The following is a 23,148-nucleotide window of genomic DNA, read 5'->3' as shown; positions in this document are numbered from 1 at the left end:
TCGTTCAAAAATTGGAAGAAGAATCCATCTAAAGAAAATAGGATAAAACATAAGCATTGGCAAGTTAAATGTAAAACATTGATAAGATAGGCGAAGAAAGAATTTAAAAAGAAGCTGGCTGTAGAGGCAAAAACTCATAATAAAAACTTTAAAAAATATATCCAAAGCAGGAAACCTCAGAGGGAGTCAGTTGGCTCGTTAGATGATTGAGGGGTTAAAGGAACATTTAGGGAAGATGAGGCCATCATGGAAAGACTAAACAAATTCTTTTCTTCAATGTTTACAGATGAAGATGTTGGCTAGATACCTGTTCCAGAGACAGTTTTCAAGGGTGATGATTCAGATGAACTGAACCAAATCATAGTGAACCAAAGAATGTAATAGGCTAGACTAACAAACTGAAGAGTAGCAAATCACCTGGACCAGATGGTATAGACCTCAGGGTTCTGAAAGAACTAAAAAATGATTTTCCGATCTATTACTAGTAATTTGTAATTTATCATTAAAATCATTCATTGTATCTGAAGACTGGAAGATGGCCAATATAACCCCAATATTTAAAAAGAACACTAGAGCTGATCCAGGAAACTATAGACTGGTGAGCCTGACTGCAGTGCCAAGAAAAATCATGAACACTATTCTAAAGAACAAAATCACAGAACATATAGATAGACATGGTTTAATGGGACACAACCAGCATGTATTTACCCTAGGGAAGTCCTACTTCACAAATCTGTTACATTTTTTGAAGGGGTTAATAAACATGTGGATAACAGTAAGCTGGTAGATGTGGTGTATTTGGATTTTCAGAAGCATTTGACAAAGCCTTCCATGAGAAGCTTCTATGAAAATTAAAAAGTCATGGAACAGGAGGCAATTTACTTTTGTGGATTGCAAATTGGTTAAAAGACAGCAAACAGAATGTAGGATTAAATGGTAAGTATTCTCAGTGGAGAGAGGTAAACCATGGAGCGCCTCAGGGATCTCTACTTGGACCGGTGTTTTTTAATATATTTATAAATGATCTGGAAAGGGGAACGACGAGTAATGTGATCAAATTTGCAGATGACAGAAAAATATTCAGAGAAGTTAAATAAGTGGATTATGATAAATTGCTGGAAGATCTTGCAAGACTGGAAGACTGAGCATCCAAATGGCAGATGAAATTTAATATGGAAAAGTGTAAGGTGATGCATATAGGAAAAAATAACCCATGCTGTAGTTACATGATCTTAGATTTCATGTTAGGAGTTACAACTCAGAAAAAAGATTTAGGTGCCATAATGGACAATACATTGAAATCATCGGTTCAGTGTGCTGTGGCAGTCAAAACAGCAAACAGAACATTAGGAGTTATTAGGAAGGGAATGGTGAATAAAATGGAGAATGTCATAATGCCTCTGTATCGCTCCTTGGTGAGACCACACCTTGAATACTGTGTACAGTTCTGGTCACCGCATCTCAAAAAAGACATAGATGCACTGGAGAAGGTTCAGAGAAGGGCGACCAAAATGATAAAGGGAATGGAACAGCTCCCCTATGAGGAAAAGCTAAAGAGGTTAGGGCTGTTCAGCTTGGAGAAGAGATGGCTGAGAGGGGATAAGATCTACAAAATCATGAGAGGTCTAGAACAGATAAATGTGAATCAGTTACGTTTACTCTTTCAGATAATAGAAGGACTAGGGGACACTCCATGAAGTTAGCAAGTAGCACATTTAAAACAAATCAGAGAAAATTCTTTTTCACTCGATGCACAATTAAGCTCTGGAATTTGTTGCCAGAGGATGTGGTTAAGGAAGTTAGCTTAGCTGGGTTTAAAAAAGGTGTTGACAAGTTCCTGGAGAATTATATAAAGTGCTATTAGTCAAGTTGACTTACAACCGAATTTTAAACCGGCCACACGCGTAAAAATCGCCACTTACGCGCATGGCCGGGCCCTTCGCGTGCCACGCACATTTTCCAAAGGGCCCAGCCATGCTCGTAAGTGGCGATATGCGCACAAGTGCCGGGTCCTGAGAAAGGGGTGAGCCGGGGAGGGGGCGGGACGGAGGCCATGTGCTGCTGTCCTGGGGAAGCACACTCTGGCAGCTGCCCGGCAGGCGTAAACTGCTTCTGCTCCCAAGGAGAAGTAAGTAATAAAATAAAAATATCGAGGCAAGGTAGGTTAGGTTTAGGGGATGGGGAGGAGAGGGGAAGGGGAAGGAAGGTTAGGCAGGGGGTTAGGGAAGTTCCCTCCCAGTCTGCTACTTAATTGGAGGAACTGGGGAAGGCCCGATTGCGTTGCCGCGAGGGCTTTGCAAAAAATTCACCCCCCCTTGAGCGCGCTGCCCTCATATGCGCATGCAGATTATAAAATCCGGCACACGCGTGCGCGTGGCCAACTGATTTTCTAACATGCGTGCACCAGCTCACGCGTGTTATAAAATCAGCGCGTCCATGTGCGAGCGCCGGGAACCGCGTGCACATGGACGCGAGCGCTTATGATTTAAAATCTATCCCTCAGGGAATAACCACTGCTATTAATTGCATCAGTAGCATGGGATCTGCTTAGTTTTTGGGTACTTGCCAGGTTCTTATGGCCTGGTTTGGCCTCTGTTGGAAACAGGATGCTGGGCTTGATGGACCTTGGTCTGACCCAGCATGGCCTGTTCTCATGTTCTTAAGAGAGGTAGGGGTAGCTACTTAACAGGTCCAGTCTGAAAAGGTGGACAGTAAAGACAACTTGATGTGAAAAAAACATCACAGCAAGAGAATAGGTTACAGTAGGAAATTCCAGGTAGTCAGAAACAGTGCTCAGCAATTTACTGAAGACAGTGTAAGGTGCTCAGAAATGGTGTTGGACAGATTGTTAGTCATTTTACGGCATGGAGTAAAACATTTTTTTTAAATTCTGCTTTCTAAGTAAACCTTGGCTTATCACTTTTAGGCAGAAAAGCTCAGTCTAGTGTGCAACACACACACCCCCACTGTGGCACAGTGTTTAATTGTAATACCCCTAACCAGCTAGTGTCCTTCGTCTGCTAGCCACATGCTTGGAAAGAAAGCTTGCTTTGAGAGGTGCCCAGAGCTTCCTGGACTCCATTGCAGGCAGCAGAAAAAGAATCAGAGCTGCACTAGCTGGGGAGCCCTGCAATCACTGCTGGCCCTGGCGAGTTATTCCTAGCTCTGGAGCCCAGGGGCCCTTCTTCCCAGGCCTGCTGCAACCTGAGGCACCACCGGCTCCTCCCGCTTCCCAATCTTACTTACATTTCACAGGCAGCCTAAAGAGAAAGCTGTGAGAACACTCACCTTACAGCCTCCAGCTAAGTACTTTCCTCCAGGCTTACCAGGCACCACAGGGCAGAAGGATTTGGTTTCCATAAAACTGGCCCATTTCCTGTGCGGTTTATCTGCTAAATTAGTGTAGGTTCATGGAATCTGACTGCACTGCCAGCTGAAGTCCTCCATTTAGCCACAGAGCAGACACAGCCCAGGGCGTGCACATACACACACACACACATACACATGCATACACACTCACACACATACACACACACACACATACACTCACAGAACAGGTACAGCATTTATAGTAGCTGCTGTCAGGTTAACTACATGGAATGGCTGCCAGCTTCTCTCTTGCAATAACACTTGGCATTAGTGCTGTTTGCCCCTTGTGAAGTTGGCATAGAGCAGGGGTGCTCAAACAGGTCCTACGGGCCCCCCCAGCCAGTCAGGTTTTCAGGATATCCCTAATGACTATGCATGTGATTTATTTGCATGCCCTACCTCCTATATATGCAAATATTTCTCATGCGTATTCATTAGGGATATCCTGAAATCCTGACTGGCTGGAGGGGGCCTGCAGGACCCTGGTATAGAGCACAGCGCCACCCCTAAGCTCCCTTAAAGACAGGGCATGGATCTAACTGCTGCAGCCTAGCTGGAGATGCATAGCACTGGGTTCTGCCACTTGGAAGAGCCAGCGTGAGGCGTGCAGTCTGCAGAGCTGGTTACACCGCAGCCACCGAATCCCTCACACCCTACTTACAGTCCCCACAATGGATTTTCTTATCATTTCAACAAACACTACTGACTTTAATTAGAGCTGGGGGGAAACCTAGCAAGCAAGAAGGCACTCTTTCCTCCTCCCTCTCCTGTTCTATCCTTCCTCTCCCCCCCCCATCTTTCTCCCTCTGCCCCTGCCTCTGGCCTTACTGCCAGACACACTGTCTCCCTTTATCAGCTTTATTGCATTAAAATGCTGAAATATTATCTCATTGCCTTCAGGAAAAAAAAACAAAAAGTGTTCTCGTTTGGAAATCAGGTTGGAAGGAGACGGGGGAGGGAGGGAGAGGCTGCTCTGGATCATGTTAAAAAGGGAATCCCTGGCTGAAGCTGCTGCCAGACGAACAGGAATCCCTCATACATTATGCAGCTCCCAGGCACCCAGCCAGGAGCAATGCTGTCCCTCTGCCGCCAGGGGGCGTTTGCTCGCCAGCATCTTGCAAGGCTTTGCTGTTCCCCCGAGCCGGGCTCCGGAGGAGGCGCCGTAGGGGAAAGGCTTCTTGGCTGTCGATGGCAGTGAGAAGCCCCAGACAGTGGGGGGGGGGGGGGGTTCCTTATTCTAAACCCACTGCGCCCTGCAAGGGCCCTCAGCACTGCCCCAGGTACCCAGTAACAAAGCCCGTACTCCTGTATTCTTTTCACAAACAGTGCTGGATTTAAAATGACAGTGCCCCTAGGCAGAGGACTCGGAGTAGGGGGATTTTCTGCTGGAAATCAGAGGGCAGTTGCGGGGGGGGGGGGGGGGGCAGTTTTCAGTGCACCTTCGGAATTTGGCTCCCTAGGCATGCGCCTAGGTTGCCTCTGCCTAAATCCGGCCCAGGTGTTAGCTTAAAACCCGAGCATGGGCCAGAGGTACTAAAGGATGTTTTTTCCCCCCAGGATCTCTGGATCGTACGTGGGATGAAATGAGGCAACCTGAGTTGGCAGTGGTGCTTGGGGCAGAGCTCAGTTCCAATCTTACAGATCGATACTCTTAAGGCCACGGTAGAAACAGCGCGGCAGTGCCGGGCGCACCCTCGCTCCCCACACGCACAGTTCTCTTCACCTACCGCTCGATACTCTCTTCTAATCACATGCAAATGCATGCCGCGGCTGCGAAGCGTTAGGCAAGCGTTAGGCCCGCGCAACCCATTTTACTGTATAGGCGGTATATTCAGCGCCTATACAGTATCCTGGGTGCGCTGGTGCCTGTCATTTCAAATGACATTTGAAATGACAGGCACCAGGAAGTGGATGGTTCCCCCCCGCCTCCCGAAGCAAGGCGCAGGGCGAAAATTAAAACGGGAATAAAGTGTAGTAACATTGCAGCGTAAGTTGTTTATATATATGTATAAATACCTGTCACTTTCCTGTCACTTTCCTGTCACTTTCCGAATCCCCCAGGCGTGCGGTCATCGAGGCGGCGGCGGGAGCCGGGGGGCGGGTGGGCGCGTGTTCGATCCAGGCCGTGGCCGGGGGGCCGTGCATTCATCCAGGCAGAGGGAGCCGGCGGCGAAAGCGGCCTCCGGAGGCCGCTTTCGCCGCCGGCTCCCTCTGCCTGGATGAATGCAAGGCCCCCGCCGGCAGTGAATGAATGCCCGTGCGATTTTGGCGCTCAAGACGTGACGTCACGACGCTTGACGTCACGGCATGTGACTGCCTTGAGCGCCGAAATCGCACGGGCATTCATGCACTGCCGGCGGGGGCCTTGCATTCATCCAGGCAGAGGGAGCCGGCGGCGAAAGCGGCCTCCGGAGGCCGCTTTCGCCGCCGGCTCCCTCTGCCTGGATGAATGCACGGCCACCCGGCCGCGGCTTGGATCAAACACGCGCCCACCCGCCCGCTGGCTCCCGCTGCCGCCGCCTGGATGAATGGGCACCCACCCGGCCGCCTGGACCCAACGCGCGCCCACCCGCCCGCCGGCTCCCGCCGCCGCCTCGATGACCGCAGCCTGGGGGATTCGGAAAGTGACAGGAAAGTGACAGGTATTTATACATATTTTTGTTTTTTTACACTTTACGCTGCAAATATATATATATAGAGGTCGTCCATGGTACATTCCACTATGTAGCTGTTCGAACACCACACTAACACCTAGTAGAGGGTAGGCGGTAAACTAACACGTTAAGGCCGCGGCAAAATAGCGGGTTACTAAGGAGATAATCTGAGCGCGCGTCACAGTATTGGAGGGGAATAGCTAATTCCTTCATTAAACAGCTAATTTGTTCATTTACATATCATATACATGCTGGGTGCGGAAAGGGTTATGTGTCTGTTTTAAGAAGCGCTAAGGACGCGTGAAACTGGAGACTGTATAGCAGGATCGCCTTACGCGTCCGAATTGTGCGCCCACAGCAGGTTACAGACGGGAAATCTTCAACCGCACGTTACAGTATCGATCTGTTACTGCGCAAGGGCAGCCCAGAGAAATGGCGCCTGCCGCCCCGAGTGCACTGTGTATTCCCTGTCCCTGTCCCCTGTGCAGCGAGTGAACGCACAGTAAGAATGACTTTTTCACTACTGTTTGCTCTCCGGCATGCACAGCTGATCTGACAGCCCCCAGCGGACGCATGGACCCTTTAAGGAGGCAAAATCTTTTTTTTATGTTACACTTGCAGACATCGGGCTCCCGCGGGCGGATCACCAGAGTCACAGACCACGGCCTCCCCCTCCTCCCAGAGGGACAACACGGCCCTGCCACCGGGCCGCAGGATTGATGACTTCTCCAGAATCGTTGCAGGGAAGATGAGGGAGTGAAGGGCCTGAGGATCGATAACAGATGATGCTTGCAGCTTACGATTCATTGATTATCTCACTTACTTTCAGCTTCTGCTTTCCTCCCTGCCCAGCACAAGTAGAAGGACAGTAAGACGTTGCTTTTAAAAAGAGGACAATGAGGAGAAAGAGAGAGAGAATGGTGTTTAAAATCATGAGAGGTCTAGAACGGGTAGATGTGAATCGGTTATTTACTCTTTCGGATAGTAGAAAGACTAGGGGGCACTCCATGAAGTTAGCAGGGGGCACATTTAAAACTAATCGGAGAAAGTTCTTTTTTACTCAACGCACAATTAAACTCTGGAATTTGTTGCCAGAGGATGTGGTTAGTGCAGTTAGTGTAGCTGGGTTTAAAAAAGGATTGGATAAGTTCTTGGAGGAGAAGTCCATTACCTGCTATTAAGTTCACTTAGAGAATAGCCACTGCCATTAGCAATGGTTACATGGAATAGACTTAGTTTTTGGGTACTTGCCAGGTTCTTATGGCCTGGATTGGCCACTGTTGGAAACAGGATGCTGGGCTTGATGGATCCTTGGTCTGACCCAGTATGGCATGTTCTTATGTTCTTATGGTGGAACAGAGGAAGCCAGGAAGAGAAGGACAAAACTACAGTATCATTCTCTGTCTCCCGTTCCCCCTCTCAGTCTTCCTCCTGCACCCTCTCACTTAGAAATTCTTTTAAGTGTGGATGCATGCACTCCTGAACAGATACCTGGCCTTCCCTCCCACTGGAATCCGTTCCCTGCTCTTATACTTGTAAAGCAGAGAAGCTGGGATTTCTCTCAGGAGCAAGGCAGTATAACAGGATGCACTGAAGGAAGATTCCCTGCAGGCCCTCGGGAACGTGCGATAATCTCTCTGTAATGTCTGGTCATTGTTATACAACACAGAGAAATCGCTGGACACCAAATATCTATGCACTAACAAGTACATTTTCAAAGGGCTGCGCGCATAAAAAAAAACAGGGGCTATGTGTGTGTGGCTGGGCCTTGTATGCGTTGCGTGCATTTTAGAACGGCCCCCGTTATGCGCAGAAGTGCCGGGCCCTGAAAAAGAGGCAGGCCTGGGGGCGTGGTTTGGGCGGGGAGGGGTAGGACGGAGGCCGGCCGGGACAGCCGCTGTCCCAGGGAAGTGCGCGCCAACACGTTTGCTCCGGAGGAGCAGTAAGTAATGAAATTAAAAAAATTGGGGTAGCTAGGTAGGGGTCAGGGGTGGAGAAGGAAAAGGGAAGGAAGGTTAGGCAGGGGGGGTTAAGGATGTTCCCTCCCAGTCCGCTCCTTAATTGGAGTGACTGGGAGGGAACTGGAAAAAAGGTCGATCGCGTCGCCGCGCGTAATTTGAAAATTCCTCCCTCCTTTGCGCGCGAGTCGCGGTCCGACCGCATGCGCGCGCATACATCGGCGCGCATGTTATAAAATCGGCGCGTCCATGTGCGTGCGCCGGGAACCGCGCACACGTGGGATGCACGCGTGCGGTTTTGAAAATGGACCCCCTTCTCTTCTTAATACCCACATGTGCTTCTCACTGGCCACTCCTCCTCGTGCCCCCAGGCATGTGTCTGAAGTCTCATAGGCTGAGGGTGAGGCCTACTGCTGTTACTGTTACTGAAGATTCTGCACTTACTCATTACGCTAAGAGGTTTCTTACGTCTTGCGACTATTTAGCGGAAATACTTAGAATACTTAATCCACTGAGTCTTCCTCAACCAGGGGCAGGGAAGGTACTGGAATATGGCTTGCATAGCGTCCTAAATCACCTCTGGGTCAAATATGAACCTAAATGACAAAAGCTGTGCAGGTAAAAGTCATCCTCGGTCCTCCTTCTGCAGAGAAGAGACACCTTTATCATAACTGTGGCAGTGGGAGGCAGGGGGAGCTGTTCCTAAGGATGTTTAACTGCTTTCCGTGTGAGGTGGGGGCCGGGATGGTCACCTGACGTCAGCTTCTTCTTCCAAGTGAAATCAGTGGGGTTTGAGGCAGATACGTTATGGTTCCTGCAGGTAAATTTTAAAAGCCCTATGTGCGCCGAAGCCGGGAGATACACAAGTATCACGGACCGGCACGCGCAGCATGGATTTTAAGAAGCACCCGAGTACGAGCGTATCTCCCGGCGCGCACACAGGTGGGAAAGGCGAAAAAGGGAAGGGACATGGGCAGGGTGTGGGCGGCCCGGGCCTGGTGACATGAAATGCGCGCGTTAAGTATTTCTGTGCACAAGCGCACGCCGGGGGTCCCCTCCTGCGTAACTTTACTTCTGCTATGGATGGCGTGTAAGTTATAAAACAAAAAAAAAACTAATCTAGTCAGTGGGGTTTTAAGGATCGGGGCAGCTAGGGTAAAAGAGAGGTTAGTTAGCTAGGGGGGTTAGGAAGTCCTATCCTGTAACTGGGCAAAGTGGGAACCAGCTGGGGTAACTGGTAATTGCATCGGCATGGATATCTACCAAATTCCCCCCACTTACGCAGCATTTGCATGCACGTGTGTGCGTCCATGTAAAACTGCATCCACCCGGCCGTGCGTTCAGCCTGTTTTATACCCTTTGCGCATGTACGCGCGTATGTTACAAAATGGCCGCATCCTGTGGCGTGCGCCGGCATGTGCGCGCACAAGTGCGCCGTTTCATGGCTACGGTCTTAGCGTTCTTGCCTCTGTTAAGAAGACATTGTTTCAAGTAACAACAGGCACATTCAAAGCAATTACATTGCTCGCTGATGAAATTATTCCAGCCTGAGGAAGAGAGAGTATTAGTTCCCAGAAGCTGGACAAGAAAAGTTTTAGCTTAGCCCAATAAAAAGGTATCACCTTATCATTTTTTTTTGTTCCTGTTTGTTATCCTTTATTTCTGGGTATTCAGCTGGACTGACATGGCAACCACATTACTTTATCCAAAATTCGGGGAAGAGGAGTTTCATGTACTCGAACCCAAACAAGCAGGAACGCTGCCTAACAGCTGTCAAACTAAAAGTTATGCTCTGACTAAGAGCGTACGGGCGTGGGAGAGGCCATTCTTGTAGACCAGGCAATGTCTGCCTGAACCAGCATGAAACTCAGCAATTGCAACCACCGCGCCACACCCTGAGATCACACCAAATCTGAAGGCCCTAGCTCCAGTCATTTTGCCTGTGATACGAGGTCACAGACAAGACAGATGGATGAACACAATCTCTCCATAAGGCATTCTTGCTATACTTCATAGCAGAACGTGTAAAAATTACACAAACACGTAGCCAGCCCCCAAAATACCGTGCGACTTGTGCCTCTGCCGTGAGCAGCCGACCTCAGGGGGTGCCGAAGAAGAGAGACCGAGCTGGGGCCCGGCTGCCTCGGTACCTCAGACTCTGCCATTGCTGAGGATCGCGAGGGCGGTAATTTTTGAAAGCAGCAAAACGAGAGCAGAGAGGCGGGAGCGGCGTGCTGATGGAGATGCGGGCAAGGCATGTCGCGCTGTGTGAACGGAGATTTGGAGGTTGGTGGTGTGCGATTTGTGGGGTTCGGGTTGGCAAGAGAGAGAGATCATGATCTTGTGATGCGACTGCAGACTCTTGCACCGGCACCGGCTTTACCCCCCTCACATTCTCCCACCCTTAGATATCCTCTGTGTTTGTCCTAGGCTCAATCCTTATCTCCCTTACTGCTAAGGATCCTCTCTGCCTATCCCCAGGCTTTACCCTCGCTCTCTCATGGGGGCCGTGTCTCCAGATGGGTTTGCTGGGTAAGGCTGGGAATGCAAGGAATTTTCTCAACCTCTCAAATTTATTGCTAATGCCCTAATACTTGCATTTTGCCAAAGAGAACCTACTTTCGAAGTTCATAGGATGTAATAGGTAGAGAAGGCAGCACATCAAGATGCACTTGGAAATTCTTCTTAATCGGGCCGGTGGCACCCAATATCATTGGGACTAGTTCTGTACCTTTCTGCCACATTTTCTTGGTCTCTATTTGCATCTCCTGGTACTTAAGGATCTTTGCTTTCCATCTTGGGCTTTATCCACTTTCCCCCCACACTCCCGAGGATGCTCATTCCCCCCCCCCACCAATAGCCCTCAGTACCCCCCTCACTCTTCCACCTCTGGGGATCTTCTGACCTGGGCTTTACCTTCCAGTTCTTCATGCTGAACCTCCTCTGTGTCTGGCCTGGGATTTACCCCCCATGCTCCCTTACTGCCGAGGGATCCTTTCTGCTTGTCCCCGGAGCTCTTGAATTTTCGTACCATGTTTGCTGCCTCCTGTAGGAGGGCTTGTTGCTAGTGTCAAACATCCTTCCTGAGAAGAAATAAAATCTTTTTCTACAAAGTAGAAAAAAATCCTAAAAAATGGCTTTTTAAGATTCGAATCGATCAGACTTGTTTGACAAAAATAAGAAACCAGGGCTGAACCCACAAGAAGGAAAGGCCGGAGCCAGGATGCAGCTGGCTGGGACATCAGGGAAGGATCTGCCTGAAGTGCGGTGATTTCTGGGGAAATCTGTGCCCGTGCAAGGATGCATACCGCCAGCAAAGGGCCAGGTTTGCCAGGATGACCTGCACCAAGCCGATGGCACCGGATACGAAGAGCCAGATTTGTTTTCTCTTTTCTCTGAAAATATTCATGGGAGCTCGGAGAGCTGAAAGCCAGCAAGCGTAAAGGCGGCCTCTGGCACTGCGCAGCTGTGTCTAGGGCTCCGTCATTCAACGGCCTCACCCCGAGCAGGAGCTTTCTCTCCCCACCCCTCCTCTCTTTCAGGCCTGGGCTAATAGGGCCCATCGTTCATGGGAAGCATCAGCACAAAATGAAGTGTCAGCCGCGTCAGGATGCCAGTGTCATCCAGCATGAGGGAAGGGGGGAGAAGAGGCAGATTGGGGGGGGGGATGGGGAATGGCAGTGAGGTGAAAGGAGAAAGCCATGGGCAGGCTGCAGGCGCTCAGCTCTGCACCACAGCTCCTACCTTGCTGCTATGAATACAGAGGTCGGGTCAAAGGGGCACGTTTAGCTTTTTTGGGACTCGGATCATTAACTGTTAATGTCAACCGGAAATAACAAGAAAGAGCAGGGTGTCCCTTGCGGAAGTTCTCACAAGAGTCCCTACAATATAGCGGCAGCCGGCGGTGGCTCTTACCTGCTGGGAGTTTATCTGCCAGCCACAGTCTGCCCAGGGCTGGGAGTTAGTGTCTCTCACTTTACAAGAACCCTAGACGTCGCCAGACGGGCCGAGAGCGAAGGTGTCCCAAGGGAAACCCGGGGATCCCAAAGTGAACCATTACTGGGAGCTTTGGCCCGACCAGAGACTGAGGACCCAGGAAAACCTTTCAGGAAAGAAGGAGCCGCAGTGACCCCCCAGCAGAGCCCAAGAGCGTGCAGAAATGCCTGCTTTATTCTGATTATTCTTTCCGAGTGGTACATTATAGCAGAGTTACAAGCTGGGCTACGAGCAAAATGGAAAATAAAGTCACTTTTTAAGATTGTTACAGAAGGTTAACTCCGAGCACACAAACTAGAATTGTGTTCTCACGGCGTCTGTGCTATGAGCCCAGGGTCTTGTGGAGCAGCAGTTGCTGTCTGATTGCCACTTGCGAGGAAGTGATACTGCAGAGGGAGACAAATTAGAAGCAGGACCAGGCTGATAGGAGGAGTGCAGACCCCTTCCCAACCAAACCTTAACAACTGCCTCACTGCAGCAGCCCAGTGGCTCAGTACCCATAAACCCAAACTCCAAATCAGAATTCCTCTGCTTTAGCTGTTGTGGCCACCCCCTGCCGATCCCATCATGAACACCCCCCCCCCCCCCCTTCCAGCCCAAAGAATCTGTTTGAAGCTGAAGGGTTCAACTCTGCCCAAATCTCCTATGGATTCCCACGTATCTAAGGTAATGAGCCTCCTTTAAGCAGCCCTGCCAGAGTCGGCAGCAATGCAATCATCCCGATAACTTGGCTTCTATTATTCGTCAATCTGTTGGATTATTGTAACTCCCTATTGCATGGTATCTCCATGACCAGCCTGAAACGGCCACCGCCCATGCAAAACACAGCGGCTTGAATCTTGGCAGGTGCCAAAGCCTTCGACCACATAAGCCTACAGATGGCTCCTGGTTGAAACCAGGATAAAATTCAAAGCCATCTGCTTCGTCTTCTTAACACGTGAATAAACAGGGCCCGAACGGAATCCCTCTCGTCTTCTCACACCCTACATCCTGTCTAGAGAACTCCAGTCCTTCTCTCGTCCCCTCTGCCCCTTATCCTCTGCTAAACTTAACCTACACAAGACTGGGGGCCTTCAGCTACTATGAGCGAGGTTCCACTACCCTTTTGCCTAGGACCCTGATATCTCTCTTTCCAGGGGGAAAAAAAAATGCAAAAAAAAAGCATGGTTTTTCCACCAGCCCTGCCCTCAAGTCTGTTCATTAGGAAAGAACGAAGCTCCTCTCCCCATGATCGCCACGCGTTTATAAGGGCACATATTGCTAAGGTTATTGTTCTGATATCGTGCTTGTTAGTCCATTAAAATAGTATTGCAATCTGCTTTGGGAAAAAAAAAGCAGAATCTCAAATGTTTGAAATAAATAAGCAAACGTCTAACCTCACCCCAAAACAGGATGCCAGCACTTGTCTCAGGCTTTGATTCCCATTTTTGGCTAAAGAAAAAAAAAAAAAAAAAAAAAGGTGGTTTAGGAATGGAAAAAAACAAACATAAAAAAAAAAAAATACCCCACTGGTCCACGCCTGAAGAAGTGTGGCAGAAGGAGCAGATTGCTCTCCACGACTGAGCCGGAGAATACGCTACACTAAAATTAGACTCTGCAAGCAGAAAAGGGGCGGCTTGCTTGTCTTCTATTGTTATTCCAGGCATGGAAATACATTTCAGTCTCTCACGAGGAGGTCTTGCAGCCAGCTGATAAGTGCATGTGTGTTTCATTATAAGAAATAATAATAATAATAAAAACAACAACCAAACTGCTTGGTTTCTTAAATAATGTGAGAAGAAGGAAGGACCCAGGAAGGCTTATCAGCCCAGCCTGAACTGAATGCAGCGGAGAAGGGAGGCAGGCACAGAGCCAGCGCCAGGGCAGCAGGCGTGAGCTGATCTTCAGCAATGGGGAATTCCTCACCAGTAGCCTGGTGGTTAGAGCAGCGAGCTATGAACCAGGGAAGCCAGGGCTCGAGTCCTGCTGTCGCTCCTTGTGACCTTGGGCAAGTCCCTTCACCCTCCATTGCCTCAGGTACCAAGTTTAGGTTGCGAGCCCTCTGGGGACGGGGGAAACACCTACAGTACCTGCATGCAATCTGCTTTTGAAGTATACGAAAGGGGGAATATAAATCAAACACATACATACATTAACTTACGGGGTGCAGCGAGGAGCTAATTAACTCAGGCTGCCACTAAACAGCAGAGACTCCCAAAAGATGCAAAAACAGGTGAAAAATTAAAAAAAAAAAAAAAGCTAGCAGTATTGGAAGAGTAAGGGGAGGTGCAAGGCAGGTTCATTGGCAGATGTGTGGGAATAGTAGGCAGCATTGCAAGCTTGGGCAGAGCTCTGCCAACCACCAGCCTCCAGGTCAAAAGAGACTTAAAATGGACTCTTTCTGGCTAAAAGCAGGGGCCAATCCAAAGGGTGGCAGATGAATACCCATATGGTCCACCCCCCCCCATCTGCCCAGCAAGCTGTCCAGGGCTGTAACTCCGTGCAGGTTACCCCGTGCCTTCTTGGAAGCTCAGTGCTGTCATTCCACCGCTGTTTTGGGCCGAATCATCAATCCAGTCAGGTTACTCCTCCCCCCCCCCCCCCCCCCCCCCACACCGTTTGGAATTTCCTTGCCGTTTTTGCCTTCACCGTCTCCTCCAGGAGGGCATTCCCGGCATCCACCCATCCGTTCCATTGAAAAAAAAAAAAAAAGTTAGGGTAACTCCTGTAGCTTGAGGACTCCCGGTTCTGCGGCTTTTCTTTACATTACTTACTTGTGCCTTGATATCTTGCGCAGGCTTGCAAGCCGTGGACTGAGTCAGCACATGCTCCTCTGCCCCCAGGCCCTGCACCCCCCCCTCCCCCCTCTCTTAGCAAGAAAGATGCTACAGGGAGGGGAGACTGGAGGAAGAGCAGGTGGCCAAGTTTTCTGATTTTGAGGCCAATGCAATAAGCCCCGTGTTGACTGCGGGCTGCAAGTCAGCTCACAGTTTGACGCAGCTGCTCAAAAAAAAAAATGGAACTCCCAGTGCAGTAAGCAAATGGGATGCTAATGCCTCAGGAGTTTAAAATGTGCATAAACCGCAGTAAAACTGAATGCTCAGCGTAGGCTGATGGCACATTTTAATTTGGGTGGTGGGGATTCTCTTGGACAGGGTTCATGTGCACAAAACGTGCGGTATCGCATTTTGTGCATATCAAATATGATTTATGCTTTCAGCATTGAAACCATTTTTTGTGCACATAAAACAGGCCTTTGGTGTGCATAAATCCCGATATGAGGTCCTGGCACCAGAACTCTAGCTTCTGTCCATAGCCTGGCTCTAGCACTGGAAATTTTATTACTCCTCCTAAACATTTCCTCCATCTCTGATCAGTCCTAAAAAGAACACAAGGCAAGCCAGCACATCTCTCTGCGTCGGGGGGGGGGGGGGGGGGGGTGACACATAATAACATAGTAACGACGGCAGAAAAAGACCAAATGCTCCATCCAGTCTGCCCAGCAAGCTTCTTATGGAAGTAATTGCCTCTCCATGCAGGTTACCCCAAGCCTTATGTAAAGGGTACCAATATTTGCAGATACCGCAAGTAGCATTTTTACAACATGAGCGGCTTTCTTAATAATTCAGACAGTGCTGCTTGCACGTGCTTTTGCTTTTGGACTTGTCTGTGGAAGTCCTGCGCTTTATCCCTAACCTCTGCATATCAGTACCCCTGGACCACAAGGTGGGGGCCCAGCGTAGGCTGCCGGCGTCTGAATCCCATTCCCTTTTTTCCCTTGTGCTCTAAGCAGAGAGCTGTGTTGCAGTTGCGTCACAAGCATCAAGGCTAATCGGTGAAGGGTAACGATCCCTCTTGTCTTACCATGCAGGTGGGGAATGCCCTCATTAGCATGGGATTTCCATGCGAGGTCACTAAGCAGCACGCCCGGCTCTTTGCGCCCCTTTTTTTGGTGCCCAGAACTCCTTGCCGATTCGGGAGTACAGCTTGTGCACAAAAAAAGTGTGCTCACAACTGCCAGTGCCACTGTGTGCTCAGCAGAACGCACTTTATTACCCTGGGCCCTTTCAAGCTGGCAACCCTAATTGCATCCGGGTAAGCAAACGTATTTTATTTATTTATTTATTTATTTATTTATTTATTTATTTATTTATTAAATATATATTTCTATACCGGACTTCACGAATAGAATAGAATAGAATTCACATCAGGCCGGTTTCCCTAAGTCCCTTTTTAACAGGATTCCCCTGTGTCCTGAAATTGGAGGTGAAGCAGGATGTAAGCCCCCCAGGGTCAGTTCTTGTGTGGGTCCCAACGGATCGGGTGCCTTCACTTTCTGCCAGCTTTAAATAGAGCTATTGTTGGGCCACGGGGCCGCCCTGATATTTGAGTGCAGGCAGCTCTGGATACCAGTGGCTCCCTGGAGAGATGCTAAATCCAGCTTCTCTTTGTTTAAGGTGAAATTCCTGTTCTTGGGAACAGTCTGGGGCAAATCAAGTCCAGTCCTGGGATCTCTGGGCCCAGTGGAAACAGGAAGGGCCATGAAACAATAAATCCAGGAGATGGAAAGGGAAGTTATTGTAAGCAGATTAACAAATTGCTCCATTTCCTTGTACTTTTTAAATAATTTATTTTCATGAGCTATCACTTAACAAACAAAGAAAACCTTGAATTTAAGAATACAAAAAAAAAGAAAGAAAAATGAAAGCATGATTAGAATTCCTAGTGAAAGGCCACTAATTATTGGGCTAAGCAAGGAGACGCAAGAATAAATAATAAAACATTAAGTTGCATTAACCATCAAGATGAAAGTCAGACTCAAACTGCAGAAAAAGAAAGAAATATTTAATCCTGAAAAGATGTCAGCAAATCACGGGATCCTGCAGTGAACGCCTGTATATGGCCCTGCAAAACAAATTCTTGCTGCTCCAAAAAAAACCAAATAGCTGTGCTGGTGAAGAATAAGCTTTACATCTATAACCACAGTTCAAACAAGCAACACTCCCAAATTAGATACACAGGATCTTAACGAAAGGAAAAACCTCTTACCACGCATCTACGTCTCTCTAGATAGGGCCAGAAAGATTAGGAGAATTTGTTCCAGAAATTCTCTTTCACACTTGGGAAATAAAAACGAAAGACGAGGAATGTGGCTTTGTCCATTGAATTTTCAGAAGCCTTATCAGTAGCCCCAGTCTTGACAGGACTTTGCGGTTTTCCCCAATTCCTTTTCCTGTCTTGCAGTGCGGTGGCAGGGCAGCCTCCAGCAGCAGCCAGGATTTCCTTTGGGCATGTCAGATGCCGGGATATTAGACATTCTAGGACACTTATTTAGGCAGAAGCCTCTTACAGCAAAGTGCATTCTTTAGGGACAGCTGAAACTCCGAATTTCGCAGAGGAAATCAACTTTTCGTTCAAAAAGTGGAAGAAGGATCCATCAGAAGAAAACAGGATAAAGCATCAGCGTTGGCAAGTTAAATGTAAGACATTGATAAGACAGGCGAAGAGAGAATTTGAAAAGAAGTTGGCCGTAGAGGCAAAAACTCACAATTAGAATTGTATTCATGTTTTTATATGTTGTATATTATTTATTTCTTTTATTATCTTGTAAACCATTGTGATGGCTCCACCGAATGATGGTATACAAAATCAGTAAATAAATAAAATAAATAAAAACTTTAAAAAATATATAGAAAGCCTGTGAGGGAGTCAGTTGGACCATTAGATGATTGAGGGGTTAAAGGGGCACTTAGAGAAGATAAGGCCATCACGGAAAGACTAATCTCTGCTGTGGTGTTTACTGAAGAGGATGTTGGGGAGGTACCCGTTCCAGAGTAGGTTTTCATGGGTGATGATTCAGATGAACTGAACCAAATCATGGTGAACCTGGAAGATGTGGTAGGCCTGATTGACAAACCGAAGAGCAGTAAATCACCTGAACCAGATGGTATACACCCCAGGGTTCTGAAAGAACTCAAATGAAATTTCAGACCTATTACATTTAATTTGTAACCTATCATTAAAATCATCCATTGTACCTGAAGACTGGAGGGTGGCCAATGTAACCCCAATATTTAAAAAGGGGTGATCCGGGAAACCATAGACCGGTGAGCCTGACTTCAATGCTGGGAAAAATCATGGAAACTGTTATAAAGAATAAAATCACAAAACATTTAGATAGACATAGTTTAATGGGACACAGCCAGCATGGATTTACCCAAGGGAAGTCTTGCCTCACAAATCTCCTACATTTTTTTGAAGGGGTGAATAAACATGTGAATAAAGGTGAAGTGGTAGATGTGGTGTATTTGGATTTCCAGAAGTTCCTCATGAGAGGCTTCTAAGAAAACTAAAAAATCATGGGATAGGAGGCAATGAGCTTTTGTGGATTGCAAATTGGTTAAAAGACAGGAAAGAGAGAGTAGGATTAAATGGTCTGTTTTCTCAGTGGAGAGAGGTAAACCGTGGAGTGCCTCAGGGATCTGTACTAGGACTGGTGCTTTTTAATATATTTATAAATGATCAAATTTACAGATGACACAAAATTATGCAGAGTAGTTAAATCTCAAGCAGATTGTGATAAATTGCAGGAGGACCTTGGAAGACTGGAAGACTGGGCGTCCAAATGGCAGATGAAGTTTAACGTGGACAAGTGCAAAGTGATGCATATAGAGAAAAATAACCCTTGCTGTAGTTACACGATGTTAGGTTCTGTCTTAGGAGTTACCACCCGGGAAAGAGATCTAGGCGTCATAAGAACATAAGAAAATGCCATACTGGGTCAGACCAAGGGTCCATCAAGCTCAGCATCCTGTTTCCAACAGTGGCCAATCCAGGCCATAAGAACCTGGCAAGTACCCAAAAACTAAGTCTATTCCATGTAACCATTGCTAATGGCAGTGGCTATTCTTTAAGGGGTAGATTTACAAACAACGCGAATTGGCGTACTTTTGCTGGCGCATCAGGCTATCGATTTCGTATAGCCGGCGCGCGCCGAGCCGCACAGCCTACCCCCGTTCCCTCCGAGGCCGCTCCGAAATCGGAGCGGCCTCGGAGGGAACTTTCTTTTGCCCTCCCCTCACCTTCCTCTCCCTTCCCCTACCTAACCCACCCGCCCGGCCCTGTCTAAACCCCCCCTTACCTTTGTTGGGGGATTTACGCCTCCCGGAGGGAGACGTAAATCCCCGCGCGCCAGCGGGCCGCTAGCGTGCCGGGACGCGACCTGGGGGCGGGTCCGGAGGGCACGGCCACGCCCCCGGACCGCCCTGGGCCATAGCCACGCCCCCGGGCCCGCCCCCGGAACGCTCCCGACACGCCCCGAAAACGCCGCGCGGTTCGGGCCCGCCCCCGACACGCCCCCCTCAGAAAACCCCGGGACTTACGCGAGTCCCGGGGCTCTGCACGCGCCTAAATCCGCCCGGATTTGGGCGGATTTAGGCGAGCAGGGCTCTTAAAATCCGCCCTAAGTGAACTTAATAGCAGGTAATGGACTCTTCCTCCAAGAACTTATCCAATCCTTTTTTAAACACAGCTATACTAACTGCACTAACCACTAACCACTAATTAGTGGATAATACATTGAAATCGTTGGCTCATTGTGCTGTGGCGGTCAAAAAAAGCAAACAGAATATTAGGAATCATTAGGAAGGGAATGGCAAATAAAACAGTCGATGTCATAATGTCTCTGTATTGCTCCCTGGTGAGACTGCACCCTGAATACTGCTTGCAGTTCTGGTCACCATATCTCAAAAAACATATAGTTGCACTGGAGAAAGTGCAGAGAAGGGCGACCAAAATGATAAGGGGCATGGAATGGCTCCCCTATGAGGAAAGACTAAAGAGGTTAGGACTTTTCAGCTTGGAGAAGAGACGGCTGAGGGGGGATATGATAGAGTCTGCAAAATCATGAAAGGACTTCAAAAGGTTAATGTAAATCGGTTATTTACTCTCAGATAACAGAAGGACCAGGGGGCACTCCATGAAGTTAGCAAGCAGCTCATTTAAAACAAATCGAAGAAAATTGATTTTCACTCAGCGCATAGTTAAGCTCTGCAATTCATTGCCAGAGGATGTGGTTATGGCAGTTAGTGTAACTGGGTTTAAAAAAGGTTTGGATAAGTTCCTAGAGCAGAAGTTCATAAACTGCTAATAATCAATAAATATTAATAGCTAATGATCTATTCATCTAATGGAGGGGAGGGGCTGGAACCCTTGAAGTTCTGCCTCTTAAATCTGAAAAGAAGCCGTGGAACTCAGTTCCAGGCAGTGCCCCCACAAATTAAGCCTGGAGATGAGTTAGGGCATATTAGGGCATCAGCTAAATATGAAGGGCTATTTCCCTGCAAACACCGAAATGCAATGGTTGCAATTCTAACTGTCACCCATTGAACTAATGGCAACCAATGTTAATTCTTGCACTACTGGGGTAATATGTTCCTTAATGGGGCATCCTGTAACGAGCTGCAGCGCGGGGTTTAATGGCAGCTGCAAAGCTCTGAATTGGCATTGGGGACATACACCACTGATCATACAAATACTTGCATTAGTGCTGGAAAATCTACTTTACATAATATATATTTTAGTTGCTGTACAAGCCTCAAATCTTCTTAGTTTCCCTTTAATTAGGTTGTATTCACGACTGGACCCCACCGGCAGCTGGGATAAGGTGAACCATCTCAAACGGATCTTATTTTCTTAAGAGAAATCAATGGGGAAGAAAAAAAATCAGAACCACATTCGTGCAATAGGGCAAAGCCAGAAACTGGCTCAGCCTGTTGGATTGATCTGGGGTGAGGGGGCAAGCCTGTTCCACAGCCAGCGTTAAACTTAGCCTGGTAGAAACGGCTAAGCTAGCCCTTCATGTTAAAGGGCACCAAGACTCCTTCATGCAGCCTCCCTGGCTAGGAGGACCTGCTTTCTCCTCGTGGGGAGCACCACGACATGGGCTGGGCCATGCCCTCCACCCGGCTTATTTTTGGATCCTCCATCTGATTGCCAGTTGAATTGTTTTTGCTCTGTGCCCCTAAAAAGACCATTGTGTGGCACAGTTTAATTAAAGAAAGACTTTTTTGGCTGTGCTTGAAATGCAGGAGTGCTGGCTTTATAAAACAGGCGTCAGGAGCCCACACCTGTTCCCCTTCAGCTGATTTCCGCGACAAATGTGAAATGTACCAGAATATCAGACGGCAAAAGCTGAGGAAAATCCCCTGGAACCAACCCAAAAGCAGCAACATTATATCCCTAGCTGCTCCAGAGAATGGCAGCGTTATAACTAAGCGGAGCAGGGAACAGCTCAACCTGAAGCTCGGCCAAAAGCACAGTGCAGCCTTTGGGGACCTTGCAGTCAGGTTTCTAGGGTGGAACTTGAAAACTAAAGACCTCTTCATTACTGAGAACTCAGACGCAAGCCTTTGCAGCATCTTCTGTCTGTATCATTGCCACACAGGGGCACACCACCATGATCCTCTTCACACAGACAGTGCCCGCATTTACCGAGCAGCCCAATAATGAAACAGACCTCATGGTACCCTTTGTAAGCTCTTTAGGACAGGGACTTCTATTGTAGCTTTGCCCCAGTCTAACTTCCCATGCAATAAAGTGCGCCCGTCCTAGTGCCCAGGTTTACGCCCGGTTGGACGCGTGTTTTTGGACGCACTAGACTAGCACCCGATGCGATAAGTAGATTAGCGCATCCAAAACATGCGCCCAAACAAACACGTAGCTGATAGCGCTCATCCCATGTAAATTCCACGTAGGTGAGGCTATTAATTATAACCCCCAATGCAGAAAATCGCTGGGCGCCCAATGCACACTTTTTTAACACAGCAAATTTAACTCCATCCCCGGAGCTGGAGCTGGAGTTAAATCAATCCGTGAGTCAAGGGCTCAGAAGAAATTTAAAAAAATACTGTCCTCTGTGGTTCCTCCTACTTAGTATTGTTGCGATACTTAATCTACTGCTTGCAGTGTTTAAGAAGAAAGGTGTAATGTAATGGCTTGATGAAAAAAAAAAAATAAAATTCTGAGTGCACAATAGACATGCTCCAGGCCGATTTTGCCCCTTGCTGATTGTGCATGTATACTGGGTGAAATCGACCTGAGACGGGATAAAGCGGATGCTCGTTCTGAGCGCCCGTTGCAATGGTGGGAACCGGATGCATTGGAGCGCTAGGGACCTGTAATTCTTTCCCAACACGTCCTTTTATCACAGCGGCTCATTTAAATATTGCACCGGGCGCCCAGGAGATGTGGCTGTGCACGGGTTAGGAAACCGCGCGTCTTATCGCATCAGCCCGTACAAGCGTTGTGTTCTGCATGCGAAGTCCCGCCATCTCATTCTCTTGGGCTGCCCGAGCAGTCCGGAATCTGGATGAGCGCTTCCCACACTGTGGCTTAAGATTAACCGGTTTTCTGCCCTGTCCTGTACCAAAGGTTTGTCCAGTCTAAACCTTTCAGCGGGACCACACGAAATGCCCCCCTCAGGCTGAGTCTATGTCCCAGAAGATCCCTCAAATCAGCTTTTGAAAGTTGGGCATCCTAATTCTCTATAAAAATTAAGGAAAAAAAAAAAGCAACTCCAAGACTCCTGTTTCCATTCTGTCCCTTGCCAGTTCAAAGAGCTGGACAGTGAGAGCCTTCTCTGACTCCTAGGGGGGTCTCTGAACTACACACCACATAGAAATATCCAACGTGGCGAGCTGAATAATGGCCAGGAAATAGTCCGAGACTTACCTGGAGAGCCCCGGTCTCCTTCAGCTGCCCCGTTTTGGTGGAAGTAATAAAAGGGAGGGTGGGTGTGGGTTCTGCCCCTCAAGTGCCAGAATCTGCACGGCCCTAGATATAAAAAGCTCCAGCTCCGAGCATGCTCGCTGCAGCTCCTTCTGCTCTCCGTGCCTTGTTTGTCCGCCTGCCAGTTCCCGCCAGCTCCCTCCACTCCCACCCACTGCGCTCACAAAGGACAGAGTGGCCCACTCCACCTCTCCCTGGGCCTTGGCACAACTCGGAGGAAAGCTTTCTTCTCAGTGAATGGCATTCACAGGCTGAAAACATGCAGGGTGTTTCCCAAGTTATAACTAGGAAGCAGAAGGGGGCACAGAACTTTATCTGAAGAGAGAGAGAGAGAGAGAGACAGAGCTGGGCTTGCCTTCCTCACCATTGTTTTATTAATAAGCTTTTCCTTTTTCCCTTCCTCT

The 23,148-nt window shown here is 48.3% G+C and overlaps 1 protein-coding gene across 1 annotated transcript in view; it reads right to left on the bottom strand.

The window, feature by feature from the left end:
* Nucleotides 1-22,854, bottom strand: part of KCNN1 (potassium calcium-activated channel subfamily N member 1) — a 140,445-nt gene extending 117,591 nt beyond the window's left edge. The window contains exon 1 of the mRNA XM_029613745.1: nt 22,688-22,854. The gene's annotated coding sequence lies outside the window, so the exon portion shown is untranslated. The remainder of the gene's footprint in view (nt 1-22,687) is intronic.
* Nucleotides 22,855-23,148: the final 294 nt, after the last annotated feature.

The sequence above is a fragment of the Rhinatrema bivittatum genome, chromosome 8 (assembly GCF_901001135.1).
Source record: "Rhinatrema bivittatum chromosome 8, aRhiBiv1.1, whole genome shotgun sequence".
In the NCBI taxonomy this organism is placed as follows: Eukaryota; Metazoa; Chordata; class Amphibia; order Gymnophiona; family Rhinatrematidae; genus Rhinatrema; species Rhinatrema bivittatum.
Note: the sequence above shows the minus strand (reverse complement) of the source record. Positions and strands in the feature narration are given on the sequence as shown.